Source organism: Entelurus aequoreus, linkage group LG26 (assembly GCF_033978785.1).
Source record: "Entelurus aequoreus isolate RoL-2023_Sb linkage group LG26, RoL_Eaeq_v1.1, whole genome shotgun sequence".
In the NCBI taxonomy this organism is placed as follows: Eukaryota; Metazoa; Chordata; class Actinopteri; order Syngnathiformes; family Syngnathidae; genus Entelurus; species Entelurus aequoreus.
The window spans coordinates 23,096,714-23,123,726 of NC_084756.1; positions in this window are offsets into that span (position 1 = coordinate 23,096,714).

Here is a 27,013-nt window from a genome sequence, read left to right on the forward strand (position 1 = left end):
TCGTAAAAATGCCAAAAAACGGACTTGCTTCAGCAGTACAATTCTGGTGCTGTAGTTGTAGGAGATGTCTCAAAACGTCACCAGGAGTCCCTACAAAACCTAAAAATGGCATAAAATGCTTTTTTTGGGAAAACTTTTTTTTTACAAAAAAAAATTCCAAAAAACGGACTTGCTTCAGCAGCACAATTCTGGTGCTGTAGTTGTAGGAGATGTCTCAAAACGTCATCAGGAGTCCCGACTAAACCCGTAAATGTAAGAAAATGTAAGAAAATGCATTTTTTAAGAAAAACATTTTTTGCTAAAATGTCGTAAGGGGGGACCCTGTCGTAAAAATGCCAAAAAACCGACTTGCTTCAGCAGTACAATTCTGGTGCTGTAGTTGTAGGAGATGTCTCAAAACGTCATCAGGAGTCCCGACTAAACCCGTAAATGTAAGAAAATGTAAGAAAATGCATTTTTTACGAAAAACATTTTTTGCTAAAATGTCGTAAGGGGGGACCCTGTCGTAAAAATGCCAAAAAACGGACTTGCTTCAGCAGTACAATTCTGGTGCTGTAGTTGTAGGAGATGTCTCAAAACGTCACCAGGAGTCCCTACAAAACCTAAAAATGGCATAAAATGCTTTTTTTGGGAAAACTTTTTTTTACAAAAAAAAATTCCAAAAAACGGACTTGCTTCAGCAGCACAATTCTGGTGCTGTAGTTGTAGGAGATGTCTCAAAACATCATCAGGAGTCCCGACTAAACCCGTAAATGTAAGAAAATGTAAGAAAATGCATTTTTTAAGAAAAACATTTTTTGCTAAAATGTCGTAAGGGGGGACCCTGTCGTAAAAATGCCAAAAAACCGACTTGCTTCAGCAGTACAATTCTGGTGCTGTAGTTGTAGGAGATGTCTCAAAACGTCATCAGGAGTCCCTACAAAACCTAAAAATGGCATAAAATGCTTTTTTTGGGAAAACTTTTTTTTTACAAAAAAAAATTCAAAAAACAGACTTGCTTCAGCAGCACAATTCTGGTGCTGTAGTTGTAGGAGATGTCTCAAAACGTCATCAGGAGTCCCTACAAAACCTAAAAATGGCATAAAATGCTTTTTTTGGGAAAACTTTTTTTTTACAAAAAAAAATTCAAAAAACAGACTTGCTTCAGCAGCACAATTCTGGTGCTGTAGTTGTAGGAGATGTCTCAAAACGTCATCAGGAGTCCCGACTAAACCCGTAAATGTAAGAAAATGTAAGAAAATGCATTTTTTACGAAAAACATTTTTTGCTAAAATGTCGTAAGGGGGGAGACCCTGTCGTAAGAATGCCAAAAAACGGACTTGCTTCAGCAGTACAATTCTGGTGCTGTAGTTGTAGGAGATGTCTCAAAACGTCATCAGGAGTCCCTACAAAACCTAAAAATGGCATAAAATGCTTTTTTTGGGAAAACTTTTTTTTTACAAAAAAAAATTCAAAAAACAGACTTGCTTCAGCAGCACAATTCTGGTGCTGTAGTTGTAGGAGATGTCTCAAAACGTCATCAGGAGTCCCGACTAAACCCGTAAATGTAAGAAAATGCATTTTTTACGAAAAACATTTTTTGCTAAAATGTCGTAAGGGGGGACCCTGTCGTAAAAATGCCAAAAAACGGACTTGCTTCAGCAGTACAATTCTGGTGCTGTAGTTGTAGGAGATGTCTCAAAACGTCACCAGGAGTCCCTACAAAACCTAAAAATGGCATAAAATGCTTTTTTTGGGAAAACTTTTTTTTTACAAAAAAAAATTCCAAAAAACGGACTTGCTTCAGCAGCACAATTCTGGTGCTGTAGTTGTAGGAGATGTCTCAAAACGTCATCAGGAGTCCCGACTAAACCCGTAAATGTAAGAAAATGCATTTTTTACGAAAAACATTTTTTGCTAAAATGTCGTAAGGGGGGACCCTGTCGTAAAAATGCCAAAAAACCGACTTGCTTCAGCAGTACAATTCTGGTGCTGTAGTTGTAGGAGATGTCTCAAAACGTCATCAGGAGTCCCTACAAAACCTAAAAATGGCATAAAATGCTTTTTTTGGGAAAACTTTTTTTTTACAAAAAAAAATTCAAAAAACAGACTTGCTTCAGCAGCACAATTCTGGTGCTGTAGTTGTAGGAGATGTCTCAAAACGTCATCAGGAGTCCCGACTAAACCCGTAAATGTAAGAAAATGTAAGAAAATGCATTTTTTACGAAAAACATTTTTTGCTAAAATGTCGTAAGGGGGAACCCTGTCGTAAAAATTCCAAAAAACTGACTTGCTTCAGCAGCACAATTCTGGTGCTGTAGTTGTAGGAGATGTCTCAAAACGTCATCAGGAGTCCCTACAAAACCTAAAAATGGCAGAAAATGCTTTTTTTGGGAAAACTTTTTTTTTACAAAAAAAAATTCAAAAAACAGACTTGCTTCAGCAGCACAATTCTGGTGCTGTAGTCGTAGGAGATGTCTCAAAACGTCATCAGGAGTCCCGACTAAACCCGTAAATGTAAGAAAATGTAAGAAAATGCATTTTTTAAGAAAAACATTTTTTGCTAAAATGTCGTAAGGGGGGACCCTGTCGTAAAAATGCCAAAAAACCGACTTGCTTCAGCAGTACAATTCTGGTGCTGTAGTTGTAGGAGATGTCTCAAAACGTCATCAGGAGTCCCTACAAAACCTAAAAATGGCATAAAATGCTTTTTTTGGGAAAACTTTTTTTTTACAAAAAAAAATTCAAAAAACTGACTTGCTTCAGCAGCACAATTCTGGTGCTGTAGTTGTAGGAGATGTCTCAAAACGTCATCAGGAGTCCCGACTAAACCCGTAAATGTAAGAAAATGCATTTTTTACGAAAAACATTTTTTGCTAAAATGTCGTAAGGGGGGACCCTGTCGTAAAAATTCCAAAAAAACTGACTTGCTTCAGCAGCACAATTCTGGTGCTGTAGTTGTAGGAGATGTCTCAAAACGTCATCAGGAGTCCCTACAAAACCTAAAAATGGCATAAAATGCTTTTTTTGGGAAAACTTTTTTTTTACAAAAAAAAATTCAAAAAACAGACTTGCTTCAGCAGCACAATTCTGGTGCTGTAGTTGTAGGAGATGTCTCAAAACGTCATCAGGAGTCCTTACAAAACCTAAAAATGGCATAAAATGCTTTTTTTGGGAAAACTTTTTTTTTTGCAAAAAAAAATTCAAAAAACAGACTTGCTTCAGCAGCACAATTCTGGTGCTGTAGTTGTAGGAGATGTCTCAAAACATCATCAGGAGTCCCGACTAAACCCGTAAATGTAAGAAAATGTAAGAAAATGCATTTTTTACTTAAAACATTTTTTGCTAAAATGTCGTAAGGGGGGACCCTGTCGTAAAAATGCCAAAAAACGGACTTGCTTCAGCAGTACAATTCTGGTGCTGTAGTTGTAGGAGATGTCTCAAAACGTCATCAGGAGTCCCTACAAAACCTAAAAATGGCATAAAATGCTTTTTTTGGGAAAACTTTTTTTAAAAAAAAAAAATTCAAAAAACAGACTTGCTTCAGCAGCACAATTCTGGTGCTGTAGTTGTAGGAGATGTCTCAAAACGTCATCAGGAGTCCCGACTAAACCCGTAAATGTAAGAAAATGTAAGAAAATGCATTTTTTACGAAAAACATTTTTTGCTAAAATGTCGTAAGGGGGGACCCTGTCGTAAAAATGCCAAAGAACCGACTTGCTTCAGCAGTACAATTCTGGTGCTGTAGTTGTAGGAGATGTCTCAAAACGTCATCAGGAGTCCCTACAAAACCTAAAAATGGCATAAAATTCTTTTTTTGGGAAAACTTTTTTTTTTGCAAAAAAAAATTCAAAAAACAGACTTGCTTCAGCAGCACAATTCTGGTGCTGTAGTTGTAGGAGATGTCTCAAAACGTCATCAGGAGTCCCGACTAAACCCATAAATGTAAGAAAATGTAAGAAAATGCATTTTTTACGAAAAACATTTTTTGCTAAAATGTCGTAAGGGGGGACCCTGTCGTAAAAATGCCAAAAAACGGACTTGCTTCAGCAGTACAATTCTGGTGCTGTAGTTGTAGGAGATGTCTCAAAACGTCATCAGGAGTCCCTACAAAACCTAAAAATGGCATAAAATGCTTTTTTTGGGAAAACTTTTTTTTTACAAAAAAAAATTCAAAAAACAGACTTGCTTCAGCAGCACAATTCTGGTGCTGTAGTTGTAGGAGATGTCTCAAAACGTCATCAGGAGTCCCGACTAAACCCGTAAATGTAAGAAAATGTAAGAAAATGCATTTTTTACGAAAAACATTTTTTGCTAAAATGTCGTAAGGGGGAACCCTGTCGTAAAAATTCCAAAAAACTGACTTGCTTCAGCAGCACAATTCTGGTGCTGTAGTTGTAGGAGATGTCTCAAAACGTCATCAGGAGTCCCTACAAAACCTAAAAATGGCAGAAAATGCTTTTTTTGGGAAAACTTTTTTTTTACAAAAAAAAATTCAAAAAACAGACTTGCTTCAGCAGCACAATTCTGGTGCTGTAGTCGTAGGAGATGTCTCAAAACGTCATCAGGAGTCCCGACTAAACCCGTAAATGTAAGAAAATGTAAGAAAATGCATTTTTTAAGAAAAACATTTTTTGCTAAAATGTCGTAAGGGGGGACCCTGTCGTAAAAATGCCAAAAAACCGACTTGCTTCAGCAGTACAATTCTGGTGCTGTAGTTGTAGGAGATGTCTCAAAACGTCATCAGGAGTCCCTACAAAACCTAAAAATGGCATAAAATGCTTTTTTTGGGAAAACTTTTTTTTTACAAAAAAAAATTCAAAAAACTGACTTGCTTCAGCAGCACAATTCTGGTGCTGTAGTTGTAGGAGATGTCTCAAAACGTCATCAGGAGTCCCGACTAAACCCGTAAATGTAAGAAAATGCATTTTTTACGAAAAACATTTTTTGCTAAAATGTCGTAAGGGGGGACCCTGTCGTAAAAATTCCAAAAAAACTGACTTGCTTCAGCAGCACAATTCTGGTGCTGTAGTTGTAGGAGATGTCTCAAAACGTCATCAGGAGTCCCTACAAAACCTAAAAATGGCATAAAATGCTTTTTTTGGGAAAACTTTTTTTTTACAAAAAAAAATTCAAAAAACAGACTTGCTTCAGCAGCACAATTCTGGTGCTGTAGTTGTAGGAGATGTCTCAAAACGTCATCAGGAGTCCCGACTAAACCCGTAAATGTAAGAAAATGTAAGAAAATGCATTTTTTACGAAAAACATTTTTTGCTAAAATGTCGTAAGGGGGAACCCTGTCGTAAAAATTCCAAAAAACTGACTTGCTTCAGCAGCACAATTCTGGTGCTGTAGTTGTAGGAGATGTCTCAAAACGTCATCAGGAGTCCCTACAAAACCTAAAAATGGCAGAAAATGCTTTTTTTGGGAAAACTTTTTTTTTACAAAAAAAAATTCAAAAAACAGACTTGCTTCAGCAGCACAATTCTGGTGCTGTAGTCGTAGGAGATGTCTCAAAACGTCATCAGGAGTCCCGACTAAACCCGTAAATGTAAGAAAATGTAAGAAAATGCATTTTTTAAGAAAAACATTTTTTGCTAAAATGTCGTAAGGGGGGACCCTGTCGTAAAAATGCCAAAAAACCGACTTGCTTCAGCAGTACAATTCTGGTGCTGTAGTTGTAGGAGATGTCTCAAAACGTCATCAGGAGTCCCTACAAAACCTAAAAATGGCATAAAATGCTTTTTTTGGGAAAACTTTTTTTTTACAAAAAAAAATTCAAAAAACTGACTTGCTTCAGCAGCACAATTCTGGTGCTGTAGTTGTAGGAGATGTCTCAAAACGTCATCAGGAGTCCCGACTAAACCCGTAAATGTAAGAAAATGCATTTTTTACGAAAAACATTTTTTGCTAAAATGTCGTAAGGGGGGACCCTGTCGTAAAAATTCCAAAAAAACTGACTTGCTTCAGCAGCACAATTCTGGTGCTGTAGTTGTAGGAGATGTCTCAAAACGTCATCAGGAGTCCCTACAAAACCTAAAAATGGCATAAAATGCTTTTTTTGGGAAAACTTTTTTTTTACAAAAAAAAATTCAAAAAACAGACTTGCTTCAGCAGCACAATTCTGGTGCTGTAGTTGTAGGAGATGTCTCAAAACGTCATCAGGAGTCCTTACAAAACCTAAAAATGGCATAAAATGCTTTTTTGGGGAAAACTTTTTTTTTTGCAAAAAAAAATTCAAAAAACAGACTTGCTTCAGCAGCACAATTCTGGTGCTGTAGTTGTAGGAGATGTCTCAAAACATCATCAGGAGTCCCGACTAAACCCGTAAATGTAAGAAAATGTAAGAAAATGCATTTTTTAAGAAAAACATTTTTTGCTAAAATGTAGTAAGGGGGGACCCTGTCGTAAAAATGCCAAAAAACCGACTTGCTTCAGCAGTACAATTCTGGTGCTGTAGTTGTAGGAGATGTCTCAAAACGTCATCAGGAGTCCCTACAAAACCTAAAAATGGCAGAAAATGCTTTTTTTGGGAAAACTTTTTTTTTACAAAAAAAAATTCAAAAAACAGACTTGCTTCAGCAGCACAATTCTGGTGCTGTAGTCGTAGGAGATGTCTCAAAACGTCATCAGGAGTCCCGACTAAACCCGTAAATGTAAGAAAATGTAAGAAAATGCATTTTTTAAGAAAAACATTTTTTGCTAAAATGTCGTAAGGGGGGACCCTGTCGTAAAAATTCCAAAAAACTGACTTGCTTCAGCAGCACAATTCTAGTGCTGTAGTTGTAGGAGATGTCTCAAAACGTCATCAGGAGTTCCTACAAAACCTAAAAATGGCATAAAATGCTTTTTTTGGGAAAACTTTTTTTTTACAAAAAAAAATTCAAAAAACAGACTTGCTTCAGCAGCACAATTCTGGTGCTGTAGTTGTAGGAGATGTCTCAAAACGTCATCAGGAGTCCCGACTAAACCCGTAAATGTAAGAAAATGTAAGAAAATGCATTTTTTACGAAAAACATTTTTTGCTAAAATGTCGTATTGGGGGACCCTGTCGTAAAAATTCCAAAAAACTGACTTGCTTCAGCAGCACAATTCTGGTGCTGTAGTTGTAGGAGATGTCTCAAAACGTCATCAGGAGTTCCTACAAAACCTAAAAATGGCATAAAATGCTTTTTTTGGGAAAACTTTTTTTTTACAAAAAAAAATTCAAAAAACAGATTTGCTTCAGCAGCACAATTCTGGTGCTGTAGTTGTAGGAGATGTCTCAAAACGTCATCAGGAGTCCCGACTAAACCCGTAAATGTAAGAAAATGTAAGAAAATGCATTTTTTACTTAAAACATTTTTTGCTAAAATGTCGTAAGGGGGGACCCTGTCGTAAAAATGCCAAAAAACGGACTTGCTTCAGCAGTACAATTCTGGTGCTGTAGTTGTAGGAGATGTCTCAAAACGTCATCAGGAGTCCCTACAAAACCTAAAAATGGCATAAAATGCTTTTTTTGGGAAAACTTTTTTTTTAAAAAAAAAATTCAAAAAACAGACTTGCTTCAGCAGCACAATTCTGGTGCTGTAGTTGTAGGAGATGTCTCAAAACGTCATCAGGAGTCCCGACTAAACCCGTAAATGTAAGAAAATGTAAGAAAATGCATTTTTTACGAAAAACATTTTTTGCTAAAATGTCGTAAGGGGGGACCCTGTCGTAAAAATGCCAAAGAACCGACTTGCTTCAGCAGTACAATTCTGGTGCTGTAGTTGTAGGAGATGTCTCAAAACGTCATCAGGAGTCCCTACAAAACCTAAAAATGGCATAAAATTCTTTTTTTGGGAAAACTTTTTTTTTTGCAAAAAAAAATTCAAAAAACAGACTTGCTTCAGCAGCACAATTCTGGTGCTGTAGTTGTAGGAGATGTCTCAAAACGTCATCAGGAGTCCCGACTAAACCCATAAATGTAAGAAAATGTAAGAAAATGCATTTTTTACGAAAAACATTTTTTGCTAAAATGTCGTAAGGGGGGACCCTGTCGTAAAAATGCCAAAAAACGGACTTGCTTCAGCAGTACAATTCTGGTGCTGTAGTTGTAGGAGATGTCTCAAAACGTCATCAGGAGTCCCTACAAAACCTAAAAATGGCATAAAATGCTTTTTTTGGGAAAACTTTTTTTTTACAAAAAAAATTTCCAAAAAACGGACTTGCTTCAGCAGCACAATTCTGGTGCTGTAGTTGTAGGAGATGTCTCAAAACGTCATCAGGAGTCCCGACTAAACCCGTAAATGTAAGAAAATGTAAGAAAATGCATTTTTTAAGAAAAACATTTTTTGCTAAAATGTCGTAAGGGGGGACCCTGTCGTAAAAATGCCAAAAAACCGACTTGCTTCAGCAGTACAATTCTGGTGCTGTAGTTGTAGGAGATGTCTCAAAACGTCATCAGGAGTCCCTACAAAACCTAAAAATGGCAGAAAATGCTTTTTTTTGGGAAAACTTTTTTTTTACAAAAAAAAATTCAAAAAACAGACTTGCTTCAGCAGCAAAATTCTGGTGCTGTAGTTGTAGGAGATGTCTCAAAACGTCATCAGGAGTCCCGACTAAACCTGTAAATGTAAGAAAATGTAAGAAAATGCATTTTTTACGAAAAACATTTTTTGCTAAAATGTCGTAAGGGGGGACCCTGTCGTAAAAATTCCAAAAAACTGACTTGTTTCAGCAGCACAATTCTGTAGTTGTAGGAGATGTCTCAAAACGTCATCAGGAGTCCCTACAAAACCTAAAAATGGCAGAAAATGCTTTTTTTGGGAAAACTTTTTTTTTACAAAAAAAATTTCAAAAAACAGACTTGCTTCAGCAGCACAATTCTGGTGCTGTAGTCGTAGGAGATGTCTCAAAACGTCATCAGGAGTCCCGACTAAACCCGTAAATGTAAGAAAATGTAAGAAAATGCATTTTTTACGAAAAACATTTTTTGCTAAAATGTCGTAAAAATTCCAAAAAACTGACTTGCTTCAGCAGCACAATTCTGGTGCTGTAGTTGTAGGAGATGTCTCAAAACGTCATCAGGAGTCCCTACAAAACCTAAAAATGGCATAAAATGCTTTTTTTGGGAAAACTTTTTTTTTACAAAAAAAAATTCAAAAAACAGACTTGCTTCAGCAGCACAATTCTGGTGCTGTAGTTGTAGGAGATGTCTCAAAACGTCATCAGGAGTCCCGACTAAACCCGTAAATGTAAGAAAATGTAAGAAAATGCATTTTTTACGAAAAACATTTTTTGCTAAAATGTCGTAAGGGGGGACCCTGTCGTAAAAATGCCAAAAAACCGACTTGCTTCAGCAGCACAATTCTGGTGCTGTAGTTGTAGGAGATGTCTCAAAACGTCATCAGGAGTCCCTACAAAACCTAAAAATGGCATAAAATGCTTTTTTTGGGAAAACTTTTTTTTTACAAAAAAAAATTCAAAAAACAGACTTGCTTCAGCAGCACAATTCTGGTGCTGTAGTTGTAGGAGATGTCTCAAAACGTCATCAGGAGTCCCGACTAAACCCGTAAATGTAAGAAAATGCATTTTTTACGAAAAACATTTTTTGCTAAAATGTCGTAAGGGGGGACCCTGTCGTAAAAATTCCAAAAAACTGACTTGCTTCAGCAGCACAATTCTGGTGCTGTAGTTGTAGGAGATGTCTCAAAACGTCATCAGGAGTCCCTACAAAACCTAAAAATGGCAGAAAATGCTTTTTTTGGGAAAACTTTTTTTTTACAAAAAAAAATTCAAAAAACAGACTTGCTTCAGCAGCACAATTCTGGTGCTGTAGTCGTAGGAGATGTCTCAAAACGTCATCAGGAGTCCCGACTAAACCCGTAAATGTAAAAAAATGTAAGAAAATGCATTTTTTAAGAAAAACATTTTTTGCTAAAATGTCGTAAGGGGGGACCCTGTCGTAAAAATGCCAAAAAACTGACTTGCTTCAGCAGCACAATTCTAGTGCTGTAGTTGTAGGAGATGTCTCAAAACGTCATCAGGAGTTCCTACAAAACCTAAAAATGGCATAAAATGCTTTTTTTGGGAAAACTTTTTTTTTACAAAAAAAAATTCAAAAAACAGACTTGCTTCAGCAGCACAATTCTGGTGCTGTAGTTGTAGGAGATGTCTCAAAACGTCATCAGGAGTCCCGACTAAACCCGTAAATGTAAGAAAATGTAAGAAAATGCATTTTTTACGAAAAACATTTTTTGCTAAAATGTCGTAAGGGGGGACCCTGTCGTAAAAATTCCAAAAAACTGACTTGCTTCAGCAGCACAATTCTGGTGCTGTAGTTGTAGGAGATGTCTCAAAACGTCATCAGGAGTTCCTACAAAACCTAAAAATGGCATAAAATGCTTTTTTTGGGAAAACTTTTTTTTTACAAAAAAAAATTCAAAAAACAGATTTGCTTCAGCAGCACAATTCTGGTGCTGTAGTTGTAGGAGATGTCTCAAAACGTCATCAGGAGTCCCGACTAAACCCGTAAATGTAAGAAAATGTAAGAAAATGCATTTTTTACGAAAAACATTTTTTGCTAAAATGTCGTAAGGGGGGACCCTGTCGTAAAAATGCCAAAAAACGGACTTGCTTCAGCAGTACAATTCTGGTGCTGTAGTTGTAGGAGATGTCTCAAAACGTCATCAGGAGTCCCTACAAAACCTAAAAATGGCATAAAATGCTTTTTTTGGGAAAACTTTTTTTTTACAAAAAAAAATTCAAAAAACAGACTTGCTTCAGCAGCACAATTCTGGTGCTGTAGTTGTAGGAGATGTCTCAAAACGTCATCAGGAGTCCCGACTAAACCCGTAAATGTAAGAAAATGTAAGAAAATGCATTTTTTACGAAAAACATTTTTTGCTAAAATGTCGTAAGGGGGGACCCTGTCGTAAAAATGCCAAAGAACCGACTTGCTTCAGCAGTACAATTCTGGTGCTGTAGTTGTAGGAGATGTCTCAAAACGTCATCAGGAGTCCCTACAAAACCTAAAAATGGCATAAAATTCTTTTTTTGGGAAAACTTTTTTTTTTGCAAAAAAAAATTCAAAAAACAGACTTGCTTCAGCAGCACAATTCTGGTGCTGTAGTTGTAGGAGATGTCTCAAAACGTCATCAGGAGTCCCGACTAAACCCATAAATGTAAGAAAATGTAAGAAAATGCATTTTTTACGAAAAACATTTTTTGCTAAAATGTCGTAAGGGGGGACCCTGTCGTAAAAATGCCAAAAAACGGACTTGCTTCAGCAGTACAATTCTGGTGCTGTAGTTGTAGGAGATGTCTCAAAACGTCATCAGGAGTCCCTACAAAACCTAAAAATGGCATAAAATGCTTTTTTTGGGAAAACTTTTTTTTTACAAAAAAAAATTCCAAAAAACGGACTTGCTTCAGCAGCACAATTCTGGTGCTGTAGTTGTAGGAGATGTCTCAAAACGTCATCAGGAGTCCCGACTAAACCCGTAAATGTAAGAAAATGTAAGAAAATGCATTTTTTAAGAAAAACATTTTTTGCTAAAATGTCGTAAGGGGGGACCCTGTCGTAAAAATGCCAAAAAACCGACTTGCTTCAGCAGTACAATTCTGGTGCTGTAGTTGTAGGAGATGTCTCAAAACGTCATCAGGAGTCCCTACAAAACCTAAAAATGGCAGAAAATGCTTTTTTTGGGAAAACTTTTTTTTTACAAAAAAAAATTCAAAAAACAGACTTGCTTCAGCAGCAAAATTCTGGTGCTGTAGTTGTAGGAGATGTCTCAAAACGTCATCAGGAGTCCCGACTAAACCTGTAAATGTAAGAAAATGTAAGAAAATGCATTTTTTACGAAAAACATTTTTTGCTAAAATGTCGTAAGGGGGGACCCTGTCGTAAAAATTCCAAAAAACTGACTTGTTTCAGCAGCACAATTCTGTAGTTGTAGGAGATGTCTCAAAACGTCATCAGGAGTCCCTACAAAACCTAAAAATGGCAGAAAATGCTTTTTTTGGGAAAACTTTTTTTTTACAAAAAAAATTTCAAAAAACAGACTTGCTTCAGCAGCACAATTCTGGTGCTGTAGTCGTAGGAGATGTCTCAAAACGTCATCAGGAGTCCCGACTAAACCCGTAAATGTAAGAAAATGTAAGAAAATGCATTTTTTAAGAAAAACATTTTTTGCTAAAATGTCGTAAGGGGGGACCCTGTCGTAAAAATGCCAAAGAACCGACTTGCTTCAGCAGTACAATTCTGGTGCTGTAGTTGTAGGAGATGTCTCAAAACGTCATCAGGAGTCCCTACAAAACCTAAAAATGGCATAAAATGCTTTTTTTGGGAAAACTTTTTTTTTTGCAAAAAAAATTTCAAAAAACAGACTTGCTTCAGCAGCACAATTCTGGTGCTGTAGTTGTAGGAGATGTCTCAAAACGTCATCAGGAGTCCCGACTAAACCCGAAAATGTAAGAAAATGTAAGAAAATGCATTTTTTACGAAAAACATTTTTTGCTAAAATGTCGTAAAAATTCCAAAAAACTGACTTGCTTCAGCAGCACAATTCTGGTGCTGTAGTTGTAGGAGATGTCTCAAAACGTCATCAGGAGTCCCTACAAAACCTAAAAATGGCATAAAATGCTTTTTTTGGGAAAACTTTTTTTTTACAAAATTTTTTTCAAAAAACAGACTTGCTTCAGCAGCACAATTCTGGTGCTCTAGTTGTAGGAGATGTCTCAAAACGTCATCAGGAGTCCCGACCAAACCCGTAAATGTAAGAAAATGTAAGAAAATGCATTTTTTACGAAAAACATTTTTTGCTAAAATGTCGTAAGGGGGGACCCTGTCGTAAAAATTCCAAAAAACGGACTTGATTCAGCAGCACAATTCTGGTGCTGTAGTTGTAGGAGATGTATTAAAACGTCATCAGGAGTGCTTACAAAACCTAAAAATGGCATAAAATGCTTTTTTTGGGAAAACTTTTTTTTTACAAAAAAAAATTCAAAAAACAGACTTGCTTCAGCAGCACAATTCTGGTGCTGTAGTTGTAGGAGATGTCTCAAAACGTCATCAGGAGTCCCTACAAAACCTAAAAATGGCATAAAATGCTTTTTTTGGGAAAACTTTTTTTTTACAAAAAAAAATTCAAAAAACAGACTTGCTTCAGCAGCACAATTCTGGTGCTGTAGTTGTAGGAGATGTCTCAAAACGTCATCAGGAGTCCCGACTAAACCCGTAAATGTAAGAAAATGTAAGAAAATGCATTTTTTACGAAAAACATTTTTTGCTAAAATGTCGTAAGGGGGGAGACCCTGTCGTAAGAATGCCAAAAAACGGACTTGCTTCAGCAGTACAATTCTGGTGCTGTAGTTGTAGGAGATGTCTCAAAACGTCATCAGGAGTCCCTACAAAACCTAAAAATGGCATAAAATGCTTTTTTTTGGGAAAACTTTTTTTTTACAAAAAAAAATTCAAAAAACAGACTTGCTTCAGCAGCACAATTCTGGTGCTGTAGTTGTAGGAGATGTCTCAAAACGTCATCAGGAGTCCCGACTAAACCCGTAAATGTAAGAAAATGCATTTTTTACGAAAAACATTTTTTGCTAAAATGTCGTAAGGGGGGACCCTGTCGTAAAAATGCCAAAAAACGGACTTGCTTCAGCAGTACAATTCTGGTGCTGTAGTTGTAGGAGATGTCTCAAAACGTCACCAGGAGTCCCTACAAAACCTAAAAATGGCATAAAATGCTTTTTTTGGGAAAACTTTTTTTTTACAAAAAAAAATTCCAAAAAACGGACTTGCTTCAGCAGCACAATTCTGGTGCTGTAGTTGTAGGAGATGTCTCAAAACGTCATCAGGAGTCCCGACTAAACCCGTAAATGTAAGAAAATGTAAGAAAATGCATTTTTTACGAAAAACATTTTTTGCTAAAATGTCGTAAGGGGGGACCCTGTCGTAAAAATGCCAAAAAACCGACTTGCTTCAGCAGTACAATTCTGGTGCTGTAGTTGTAGGAGATGTCTCAAAACGTCATCAGGAGTCCCTACAAAACCTAAAAATGGCATAAAATGCTTTTTTTGGGAAAACTTTTTTTTTACAAAAAAAAATTCAAAAAACAGACTTGCTTCAGCAGCACAATTCTGGTGCTGTAGTTGTAGGAGATGTCTCAAAACGTCATCAGGAGTCCCGACTAAACCCGTAAATGTAAGAAAATGTAAGAAAATGCATTTTTTACGAAAAACATTTTTTGCTAAAATGTCGTAAGGGGGAACCCTGTCGTAAAAATTCCAAAAAACTGACTTGCTTCAGCAGCACAATTCTGGTGCTGTAGTTGTAGGAGATGTCTCAAAACGTCATCAGGAGTCCCTACAAAACCTAAAAATGGCAGAAAATGCTTTTTTTGGGAAAACTTTTTTTTTACAAAAAAAAATTCAAAAAACAGACTTGCTTCAGCAGCACAATTCTGGTGCTGTAGTCGTAGGAGATGTCTCAAAACGTCATCAGGAGTCCCGACTAAACCCGTAAATGTAAGAAAATGTAAGAAAATGCATTTTTTAAGAAAAACATTTTTTGCTAAAATGTCGTAAGGGGGGACCCTGTCGTAAAAATGCCAAAAAACCGACTTGCTTCAGCAGTACAATTCTGGTGCTGTAGTTGTAGGAGATGTCTCAAAACGTCATCAGGAGTCCCGACTAAACCCGTAAATGTAAGAAAATGCATTTTTTACGAAAAACATTTTTTGCTAAAATGTCGTAAGGGGGGACCCTGTCGTAAAAATTCCAAAAAAACTGACTTGCTTCAGCAGCACAATTCTGGTGCTGTAGTTGTAGGAGATGTCTCAAAACGTCATCAGGAGTCCCTACAAAACCTAAAAATGGCATAAAATGCTTTTTTTGGGAAAACTTTTTTTTTACAAAAAAAAATTCAAAAAACAGACTTGCTTCAGCAGCACAATTCTGGTGCTGTAGTTGTAGGAGATGTCTCAAAACGTCATCAGGAGTCCCGACTAAACCCGTAAATGTAAGAAAATGTAAGAAAATGCATTTTTTATGAAAAACATTTTTTGCTAAAATGTCGTAAGGGGGGACCCTGTCGTAAAAATGCCAAAAAACGGACTTGCTTCAGCAGTACAATTCTGGTGCTGTAGTTGTAGGAGATGTCTCAAAACGTCACCAGGAGTCCCTACAAAACCTAAAAATGGCATAAAATGCTTTTTTTGGGAAAACTTTTTTTTTACAAAAAAAAATTCCAAAAAACGGACTTGCTTCAGCAGCACAATTCTGGTGCTGTAGTTGTAGGAGATGTCTCAAAACGTCATCAGGAGTCCCGACTAAACCCGTAAATGTAAGAAAATGTAAGAAAATGCATTTTTTAAGAAAAACATTTTTTGCTAAAATGTCGTAAGGGGGGACCCTGTCGTAAAAATGCCAAAAAACCGACTTGCTTCAGCAGTACAATTCTGGTGCTGTAGTTGTAGGAGATGTCTCAAAACGTCATCAGGAGTCCCGACTAAACCCGTAAATGTAAGAAAATGTAAGAAAATGCATTTTTTACGAAAAACATTTTTTGCTAAAATGTCGTAAGGGGGGACCCTGTCGTAAAAATGCCAAAAAACGGACTTGCTTCAGCAGTACAATTCTGGTGCTGTAGTTGTAGGAGATGTCTCAAAACGTCACCAGGAGTCCCTACAAAACCTAAAAATGGCATAAAATGCTTTTTTTGGGAAAACTTTTTTTTACAAAAAAAAATTCCAAAAAACGGACTTGCTTCAGCAGCACAATTCTGGTGCTGTAGTTGTAGGAGATGTCTCAAAACATCATCAGGAGTCCCGACTAAACCCGTAAATGTAAGAAAATGTAAGAAAATGCATTTTTTAAGAAAAACATTTTTTGCTAAAATGTCGTAAGGGGGGACCCTGTCGTAAAAATGCCAAAAAACCGACTTGCTTCAGCAGTACAATTCTGGGGCTGTAGTTGTAGGAGATGTCTCAAAACGTCATCAGGAGTCCCTACAAAACCTAAAAATGGCATAAAATGCTTTTTTTGGGAAAACTTTTTTTTTACAAAAAAAAATTCAAAAAACAGACTTGCTTCAGCAGCACAATTCTGGTGCTGTAGTTGTAGGAGATGTCTCAAAACGTCATCAGGAGTCCCTACAAAACCTAAAAATGGCATAAAATGCTTTTTTTGGGAAAACTTTTTTTTTACAAAAAAAAATTCAAAAAACAGACTTGCTTCAGCAGCACAATTCTGGTGCTGTAGTTGTAGGAGATGTCTCAAAACGTCATCAGGAGTCCCGACTAAACCCGTAAATGTAAGAAAATGTAAGAAAATGCATTTTTTACGAAAAACATTTTTTGCTAAAATGTCGTAAGGGGGGAGACCCTGTCGTAAGAATGCCAAAAAACGGACTTGCTTCAGCAGTACAATTCTGGTGCTGTAGTTGTAGGAGATGTCTCAAAACGTCATCAGGAGTCCCTACAAAACCTAAAAATGGCATAAAATGCTTTTTTTGGGAAAACTTTTTTTTTACAAAAAAAAATTCAAAAAACAGACTTGCTTCAGCAGCACAATTCTGGTGCTGTAGTTGTAGGAGATGTCTCAAAACGTCATCAGGAGTCCCGACTAAACCCGTAAATGTAAGAAAATGCATTTTTTACGAAAAACATTTTTTGCTAAAATGTCGTAAGGGGGGACCCTGTCGTAAAAATGCCAAAAAACGGACTTGCTTCAGCAGTACAATTCTGGTGCTGTAGTTGTAGGAGATGTCTCAAAACGTCACCAGGAGTCCCTACAAAACCTAAAAATGGCATAAAATGCTTTTTTTGGGAAAACTTTTTTTTTACAAAAAAAAAATGCCAAAAAACGGACTTGCTTCAGCAGCACAATTCTGGTGCTGTAGTTGTAGGAGATGTCTCAAAACGTCATCAGGAGTCCCGACTAAACCCGTAAATGTAAGAAAATGTAAGAAAATGCATTTTTTACGAAAAACATTTTTTGCTAAAATGTCGTAAGGGGGGACCCTGTCGTAAAAATGCCAAAAAACCGACTTGCTTCAGCAGTACAATTCTGGTGCTGTAGTTGTAGGAGATGTCTCAAAACGTCATCAGGAGTCCCTACAAAACCTAAAAATGGCATAAAATGCTTTTTTTGGGAAAACTTTTTTTTTACAAAAAAAAATTCAAAAAACAGACTTGCTTCAGCAGCACAATTCTGGTGCTGTAGTTGTAGGAGATGTCTCAAAACGTCATCAGGAGTCCCGACTAAACCCGTAAATGTAAGAAAATGTAAGAAAATGCATTTTTTACGAAAAACATTTTTTGCTAAAATGTCGTAAGGGGGAACCCTGTCGTAAAAATTCCAAAAAACTGACTTGCTTCAGCAGCACAATTCTGGTGCTGTAGTTGTAGGAGATGTCTCAAAACGTCATCAGGAGTCCCTACAAAACCTAAAAATGGCAGAAAATGCTTTTTTTTGGGAAAACTTTTTTTTTACAAAAAAAAATTCAAAAAACAGACTTGCTTCAGCAGCACAATTCTGGTGCTGTAGTCGTAGGAGATGTCTCAAAACGTCATCAGGAGTCCCGACTAAACCCGTAAATGTAAGAAAATGTAAGAAAATGCATTTTTTAAGAAAAACATTTTTTGCTAAAATGTCGTAAGGGGGGACCCTGTCGTAAAAATGCCAAAAAACCGACTTGCTTCAGCAGTACAATTCTGGTGCTGTAGTTGTAGGAGATGTCTCAAAACGTCATCAGGAGTCCCTACAAAACCTAAAAATGGCATAAAATGCTTTTTTTGGGAAACTTTTTTTTTACAAAAAAAAATTCAAAAAACTGACTTGCTTCAGCAGCACAATTCTGGTGCTGTAGTTGTAGGAGATGTCTCAAAACGTCATCAGGAGTCCCGACTAAACCCGTAAATGTAAGAAAATGCATTTTTTACGAAAAACATTTTTTGCTAAAATGTCGTAAGGGGGGACCCTGTCGTAAAAATTCCAAAAAAACTGACTTGCTTCAGCAGCACAATTCTGGTGCTGTAGTTGTAGGAGATGTCTCAAAACGTCATCAGGAGTCCCTACAAAACCTAAAAATGGCATAAAATGCTTTTTTTGGGAAAACTTTTTTTTACAAAAAAAAATTCAAAAAACAGACTTGCTTCAGCAGCACAATTCTGGTGCTGTAGTTGTAGGAGATGTCTCAAAACGTCATCAGGAGTCCTTACAAAACCTAAAAATGGCATAAAATGCTTTTTTTGGGAAAACTTTTTTTTTTGCAAAAAAAAATTCAAAAAACAGACTTGCTTCAGCAGCACAATTCTGGTGCTGTAGTTGTAGGAGATGTCTCAAAACATCATCAGGAGTCCCGACTAAACCCGTAAATGTAAGAAAATGTAAGAAAATGCATTTTTTAAGAAAACATTTTTGCTAAAATGTAGTAAGGGGGGGACCCTGTCGTAAAAATGCCAAAAACCGACTTGCTTCAGCAGTACAATTCTGGTGCTGTAGTTGTAGGAGATGTCTCAAAACGTCATCAGGAGTCCCTACAAAACCTAAAAATGGCAGAAAATGCTTTTTTTGGGAAAACTTTTTTTTTACAAAAAAAAATTCAAAAAACAGACTTGCTTCAGCAGCACAATTCTGGTGCTGTAGTCGTAGGAGATGTCTCAAAACGTCATCAGGAGTCCCGACTAAACCCGTAAATGTAAGAAAATGTAAGAAAATGCATTTTTTAAGAAAAACATTTTTTGCTAAAATGTCGTAAGGGGGGACCCTGTCGTAAAATTCCAAAAAACTGACTTGCTTCAGCAGCACAATTCTAGTGCTGTAGTTGTAGGAGATGTCTCAAAACGTCATCAGGAGTTCCTACAAAACCTAAAAATGGCATAAAATGCTTTTTTTGGGAAAACTTTTTTTTTACAAAAAAAAATTCAAAAAACAGACTTGCTTCAGCAGCACAATTCTGGTGCTGTAGTTGTAGGAGATGTCTCAAAACGTCATCAGGAGTCCCGACTAAACCCGTAAATGTAAGAAAATGTAAGAAAATGCATTTTTTACGAAAAACATTTTTTGCTAAAATGTCGTATTGGGGGACCCTGTCGTAAAAATTCCAAAAAACTGACTTGCTTCAGCAGCACAATTCTGGTGCTGTAGTTGTAGGAGATGTCTCAAAACGTCATCAGAAGTTCCTACAAAACCTAAAAATGGCATAAAATGCTTTTTTTGGGAAAACTTTTTTTTTACAAAAAAAAATTCAAAAAACAGATTTGCTTCAGCAGCACAATTCTGGTGCTGTAGTTGTAGGAGATGTCTCAAAACGTCATCAGGAGTCCCGACTAAACCCGTAAATGTAAGAAAATGTAAGAAAATGCATTTTTTTACTTAAAACATTTTTTGCTAAAATGTCGTAAGGGGGGACCCTGTCGTAAAAATGCCAAAAAACGGACTTGCTTCAGCAGTACAATTCTGGTGCTGTAGTTGTAGGAGATGTGTCTCAAAACGTCATCAGGAGTCCCTACAAAACCTAAAAATGGCATAAAATGCTTTTTTTGGGAAAACTTTTTTTTAAAAAAAAAAATTCAAAAAACAGACTTGCTTCAGCAGCACAATTCTGGTGCTGTAGTCGTAGGAGATGTCTCAAAACGTCATCAGGAGTCCCGACTAAACCCGTAAATGTAAGAAAATGTAAGAAAATGCATTTTTTACGAAAAACATTTTTTGCTAAAATGTCGTAAGGGGGGACCCTGTCGTAAAAATGCCAAAGAACCGACTTGCTTCAGCAGTACAATTCTGGTGCTGTAGTTGTAGGAGATGTCTCAAAACGTCATCAGGAGTCCCTACAAAACCTAAAAATGGCATAAAATTCTTTTTTTGGGAAAACTTTTTTTTTTGCAAAAAAAAATTCAAAAAACAGACTTGCTTCAGCAGCACAATTCTGGTGCTGTAGTTGTAGGAGATGTCTCAAAACGTCATCAGGAGTCCCGACTAAACCCATAAATGTAAGAAAATGTAAGAAAATGCATTTTTTACGAAAAACATTTTTTGCTAAAATGTCGTAAGGGGGGACCCTGTCGTAAAAATGCCAAAAAACGGACTTGCTTCAGCAGTACAATTCTGGTGCTGTAGTTGTAGGAGATGTCTCAAAACGTCATCAGGAGTCCCTACAAAACCTAAAAATGGCATAAAATGCTTTTTTTGGGAAAACTTTTTTTTTACAAAAAAAAATTCAAAAAACAGACTTGCTTCAGCAGCACAATTCTGGTGCTGTAGTTGTAGGAGATGTCTCAAAACGTCATCAGGAGTCCCGACTAAACCCGTAAATGTAAGAAAATGTAAGAAAATGCATTTTTTACGAAAAACATTTTTTGCTAAAATGTCGTAAGGGGGAACCCTGTCGTAAAAATTCCAAAAAACTGACTTGCTTCAGCAGCACAATTCTGGTGCTGTAGTTGTAGGAGATGTCTCAAAACGTCATCAGGAGTCCCTACAAAACCTAAAAATGGCAGAAAATGCTTTTTTTGGGAAAACTTTTTTTTTACAAAAAAAAATTCAAAAAACAGACTTGCTTCAGCAGCACAATTCTGGTGCTGTAGTCGTAGGAGATGTCTCAAAACGTCATCAGGAGTCCCGACTAAACCCGTAAATGTAAGAAAATGTAAGAAAATGCATTTTTTAAGAAAAACATTTTTTGCTAAAATGTCGTAAGGGGGGACCCTGTCGTAAAAATGCCAAAAAACCGACTTGCTTCAGCAGTACAATTCTGGTGCTGTAGTTGTAGGAGATGTCTCAAAACGTCATCAGGAGTCCCTACAAAACCTAAAAATGGCATAAAATGCTTTTTTTGGGAAAACTTTTTTTTTACAAAAAAAAATTCAAAAAACTGACTTGCTTCAGCAGCACAATTCTGGTGCTGTAGTTGTAGGAGATGTCTCAAAACGTCATCAGGAGTCCCGACTAAACCCGTAAATGTAAGAAAATGCATTTTTTACGAAAAACATTTTTTGCTAAAATGTCGTAAGGGGGGACCCTGTCGTAAAAATTCCAAAAAAACTGACTTGCTTCAGCAGCACAATTCTGGTGCTGTAGTTGTAGGAGATGTCTCAAAACGTCATCAGGAGTCCCTACAAAACCTAAAAATGGCATAAAATGCTTTTTTTGGGAAAACTTTTTTTTTACAAAAAAAAATTCAAAAAACAGACTTGCTTCAGCAGCACAATTCTGGTGCTGTAGTTGTAGGAGATGTCTCAAAACATCATCAGGAGTCCCGACTAAACCCGTAAATGTAAGAAAATGTAAGAAAATGCATTTTTTAAGAAAAACATTTTTTGCTAAAATGTAGTAAGGGGGGACCCTGTCGTAAAAATGCCAAAAAACCGACTTGCTTCAGCAGTACAATTCTGGTGCTGTAGTTGTAGGAGATGTCTCAAAACGTCATCAGGAGTCCCTACAAAACCTAAAAATGGCAGAAAATGCTTTTTTTGGGAAAACTTTTTTTTTACAAAAAAAAATTCAAAAAACAGACTTGCTTCAGCAGCACAATTCTGGTGCTGTAGTCGTAGGAGATGTCTCAAAACGTCATCAGGAGTCCCGACTAAACCCGTAAATGTAAGAAAATGTAAGAAAATGCATTTTTTAAGAAAAACATTTTTTGCTAAAATGTCGTAAGGGGGGACCCTGTCGTAAAAATTCCAAAAAACTGACTTGCTTCAGCAGCACAATTCTAGTGCTGTAGTTGTAGGAGATGTCTCAAAACGTCATCAGGAGTTCCTACAAAACCTAAAAATGGCATAAAATGCTTTTTTTGGGAAAACTTTTTTTTTACAAAAAAAAATTCAAAAAACAGACTTGCTTCAGCAGCACAATTCTGGTGCTGTAGTTGTAGGAGATGTCTCAAAACGTCATCAGGAGTCCCGACTAAACCCGTAAATGTAAGAAAATGTAAGAAAATGCATTTTTTACGAAAAACATTTTTTGCTAAAATGTCGTATTGGGGGACCCTGTCGTAAAAATTCCAAAAAACTGACTTGCTTCAGCAGCACAATTCTGGTGCTGTAGTTGTAGGAGATGTCTCAAAACGTCATCAGGAGTTCCTACAAAACCTAAAAATGGCATAAAATGCTTTTTTTGGGAAAACTTTTTTTTTACAAAAAAAAATTCAAAAAACAGATTTGCTTCAGCAGCACAATTCTGGTGCTGTAGTTGTAGGAGATGTCTCAAAACGTCATCAGGAGTCCCGACTAAACCCGTAAATGTAAGAAAATGTAAGAAAATGCATTTTTTACTTAAAACATTTTTTGCTAAAATGTCGTAAGGGGGGACCCTGTCGTAAAAATGCCAAAAAACGGACTTGCTTCAGCAGTACAATTCTGGTGCTGTAGTTGTAGGAGATGTCTCAAAACGTCATCAGGAGTCCCTACAAAACCTAAAAATGGCATAAAATGCTTTTTTTGGGAAAACTTTTTTTTAAAAAAAAAAATTCAAAAAACAGACTTGCTTCAGCAGCACAATTCTGGTGCTGTAGTCGTAGGAGATGTCTCAAAACGTCATCAGGAGTCCCGACTAAACCCGTAAATGTAAGAAAATGTAAGAAAATGCATTTTTTACGAAAAACATTTTTTGCTAAAATGTCGTAAGGGGGGACCCTGTCGTAAAAATGCCAAAGAACCGACTTGCTTCAGCAGTACAATTCTGGTGCTGTAGTTGTAGGAGATGTCTCAAAACGTCATCAGGAGTCCCTACAAAACCTAAAAATGGCATAAAATGCTTTTTTTGGGAAAACTTTTTTTTTTGCAAAAAAAAATTCAAAAAACAGACTTGCTTCAGCAGCACAATTCTGGTGCTGTAGTTGTAGGAGATGTCTCAAAACGTCATCAGGAGTCCCGACTAAACCCATAAATGTAAGAAAATGTAAGAAAATGCATTTTTTACGAAAAACATTTTTTGCTAAAATGTCGTAAGGGGGGACCCTGTCGTAAAAATGCCAAAAAACGGACTTGCTTCAGCAGTACAATTCTGGTGCTGTAGTTGTAGGAGATGTCTCAAAACGTCATCAGGAGTCCCTACAAAACCTAAAAATGGCATAAAATGCTTTTTTTGGGAAAACTTTTTTTTTACAAAAAAAAATTCAAAAAACAGACTTGCTTCAGCAGCACAATTCTGGTGCTGTAGTTGTAGGAGATGTCTCAAAACGTCATCAGGAGTCCCGACTAAACCCGTAAATGTAAGAAAATGTAAGAAAATGCATTTTTTACGAAAAACATTTTTTGCTAAAATGTCGTAAGGGGGAACCCTGTCGTAAAAATTCCAAAAAACTGACTTGCTTCAGCAGCACAATTCTGGTGCTGTAGTTGTAGGAGATGTCTCAAAACGTCATCAGGAGTCCCTACAAAACCTAAAAATGGCAGAAAATGCTTTTTTTGGGAAAACTTTTTTTTTACAAAAAAAAATTCAAAAAACAGACTTGCTTCAGCAGCACAATTCTGGTGCTGTAGTCGTAGGAGATGTCTCAAAACGTCATCAGGAGTCCCGACTAAACCCGTAAATGTAAGAAAATGTAAGAAAATGCATTTTTTAAGAAAAACATTTTTTGCTAAAATGTCGTAAGGGGGGACCCTGTCGTAAAAATGCCAAAAAACCGACTTGCTTCAGCAGTACAATTCTGGTGCTGTAGTTGTAGGAGATGTCTCAAAACGTCATCAGGAGTCCCTACAAAACCTAAAAATGGCATAAAATGCTTTTTTTGGGAAAACTTTTTTTTTACAAAAAAAAATTCAAAAAACTGACTTGCTTCAGCAGCACAATTCTGGTGCTGTAGTTGTAGGAGATGTCTCAAAACGTCATCAGGAGTCCCGACTAAACCCGTAAATGTAAGAAAATGCATTTTTTACGAAAAACATTTTTTGCTAAAATGTCGTAAGGGGGGACCCTGTCGTAAAAATTCCAAAAAAACTGACTTGCTTCAGCAGCACAATTCTGGTGCTGTAGTTGTAGGAGATGTCTCAAAACGTCATCAGGAGTCCCTACAAAACCTAAAAATGGCATAAAATGCTTTTTTTGGGAAAACTTTTTTTTTACAAAAAAAAATTCAAAAAACAGACTTGCTTCAGCAGCACAATTCTGGTGCTGTAGTTGTAGGAGATGTCTCAAAACATCATCAGGAGTCCCGACTAAACCCGTAAATGTAAGAAAATGTAAGAAAATGCATTTTTTAAGAAAAACATTTTTTGCTAAAATGTAGTAAGGGGGGACCCTGTCGTAAAAATGCCAAAAAACCGACTTGCTTCAGCAGTACAATTCTGGTGCTGTAGTTGTAGGAGATGTCTCAAAACGTCATCAGGAGTCCCTACAAAACCTAAAAATGGCAGAAAATGCTTTTTTTGGGAAAACTTTTTTTTTACAAAAAAAAATTCAAAAAACAGACTTGCTTCAGCAGCACAATTCTGGTGCTGTAGTCGTAGGAGATGTCTCAAAACGTCATCAGGAGTCCCGACTAAACCCGTAAATGTAAGAAAATGTAAGAAAATGCATTTTTTAAGAAAAACATTTTTTGCTAAAATGTCGTAAGGGGGGACCCTGTCGTAAAAATTCCAAAAAACTGACTTGCTTCAGCAGCACAATTCTAGTGCTGTAGTTGTAGGAGATGTCTCAAAACGTCATCAGGAGTTCCTACAAAACCTAAAAATGGCATAAAATGCTTTTTTTGGGAAAACTTTTTTTTTACAAAAAAAAATTCAAAAAACAGACTTGCTTCAGCAGCACAATTCTGGTGCTGTAGTTGTAGGAGATGTCTCAAAACGTCATCAGGAGTCCCGACTAAACCCGTAAATGTAAGAAAATGTAAGAAAATGCATTTTTTACGAAAAACATTTTTTGCTAAAATGTCGTATTGGGGGACCCTGTCGTAAAAATTCCAAAAAACTGACTTGCTTCAGCAGCACAATTCTGGTGCTGTAGTTGTAGGAGATGTCTCAAAACGTCATCAGGAGTTCCTACAAAACCTAAAAATGGCATAAAATGCTTTTTTTGGGAAAACTTTTTTTTTACAAAAAAAAATTCAAAAAACAGATTTGCTTCAGCAGCACAATTCTGGTGCTGTAGTTGTAGGAGATGTCTCAAAACGTCATCAGGAGTCCCGACTAAACCCGTAAATGTAAGAAAATGTAAGAAAATGCATTTTTTACTTAAAACATTTTTTGCTAAAATGTCGTAAGGGGGGACCCTGTCGTAAAAATGCCAAAAAACGGACTTGCTTCAGCAGTACAATTCTGGTGCTGTAGTTGTAGGAGATGTCTCAAAACGTCATCAGGAGTCCCTACAAAACCTAAAAATGGCATAAAATGCTTTTTTTGGGAAAACTTTTTTTTAAAAAAAAAAATTCAAAAAACAGACTTGCTTCAGCAGCACAATTCTGGTGCTGTAGTCGTAGGAGATGTCTCAAAACGTCATCAGGAGTCCCGACTAAACCCGTAAATGTAAGAAAATGTAAGAAAATGCATTTTTTACGAAAAACATTTTTTGCTAAAATGTCGTAAGGGGGGACCCTGTCGTAAAAATGCCAAAGAACCGACTTGCTTCAGCAGTACAATTCTGGTGCTGTAGTTGTAGGAGATGTCTCAAAACGTCATCAGGAGTCCCTACAAAACCTAAAAATGGCATAAAATTCTTTTTTTGGGAAAACTTTTTTTTTTGCAAAAAAAAATTCAAAAAACAGACTTGCTTCAGCAGCACAATTCTGGTGCTGTAGTTGTAGGAGATGTCTCAAAACGTCATCAGGAGTCCCGACTAAACCCATAAATGTAAGAAAATGTAAGAAAATGCATTTTTTACGAAAAACATTTTTTGCTAAAATGTCGTAAGGGGGGACCCTGTCGTAAAAATGCCAAAAAACGGACTTGCTTCAGCAGTACAATTCTGGTGCTGTAGTTGTAGGAGATGTCTCAAAACGTCATCAGGAGTCCCTACAAAACCTAAAAATGGCATAAAATGCTTTTTTTGGGAAAACTTTTTTTTTACAAAAAAAAATTCAAAAAACAGACTTGCTTCAGCAGCACAATTCTGGTGCTGTAGTTGTAGGAGATGTCTCAAAACGTCATCAGGAGTCCCGACTAAACCCGTAAATGTAAGAAAATGTAAGAAAATGCATTTTTTACGAAAAACATTTTTTGCTAAAATGTCGTAAGGGGGAACCCTGTCGTAAAAATTCCAAAAAACTGACTTGCTTCAGCAGCACAATTCTGGTGCTGTAGTTGTAGGAGATGTCTCAAAACGTCATCAGGAGTCCCTACAAAACCTAAAAATGGCAGAAAATGCTTTTTTTGGGAAAACTTTTTTTTTACAAAAAAAAATTCAAAAAACAGACTTGCTTCAGCAGCACAATTCTGGTGCTGTAGTCGTAGGAGATGTCTCAAAACGTCATCAGGAGTCCCGACTAAACCCGTAAATGTAAGAAAATGTAAGAAAATGCATTTTTTAAGAAAAACATTTTTTGCTAAAATGTCGTAAGGGGGGACCCTGTCGTAAAAATGCCAAAAAACCGACTTGCTTCAGCAGTACAATTCTGGTGCTGTAGTTGTAGGAGATGTCTCAAAACGTCATCAGGAGTCCCGACTAAACCCGTAAATGTAAGAAAATGCATTTTTTACGAAAAACATTTTTTGCTAAAATGTCGTAAGGGGGGACCCTGTCGTAAAAATTCCAAAAAAACTGACTTGCTTCAGCAGCACAATTCTGGTGCTGTAGTTGTAGGAGATGTCTCAAAACGTCATCAGGAGTCCCTACAAAACCTAAAAATGGCATAAAATGCTTTTTTTGGGAAAACTTTTTTTTTACAAAAAAAAATTCAAAAAACAGACTTGCTTCAGCAGCACAATTCTGGTGCTGTAGTTGTAGGAGATGTCTCAAAACGTCATCAGGAGTCCTTACAAAACCTAAAAATGGCATAAAATGCTTTTTTTGGGAAAACTTTTTTTTTTGCAAAAAAAAATTCAAAAAACAGACTTGCTTCAGCAGCACAATTCTGGTGCTGTAGTTGTAGGAGATGTCTCAAAACATCATCAGGAGTCCCGACTAAACC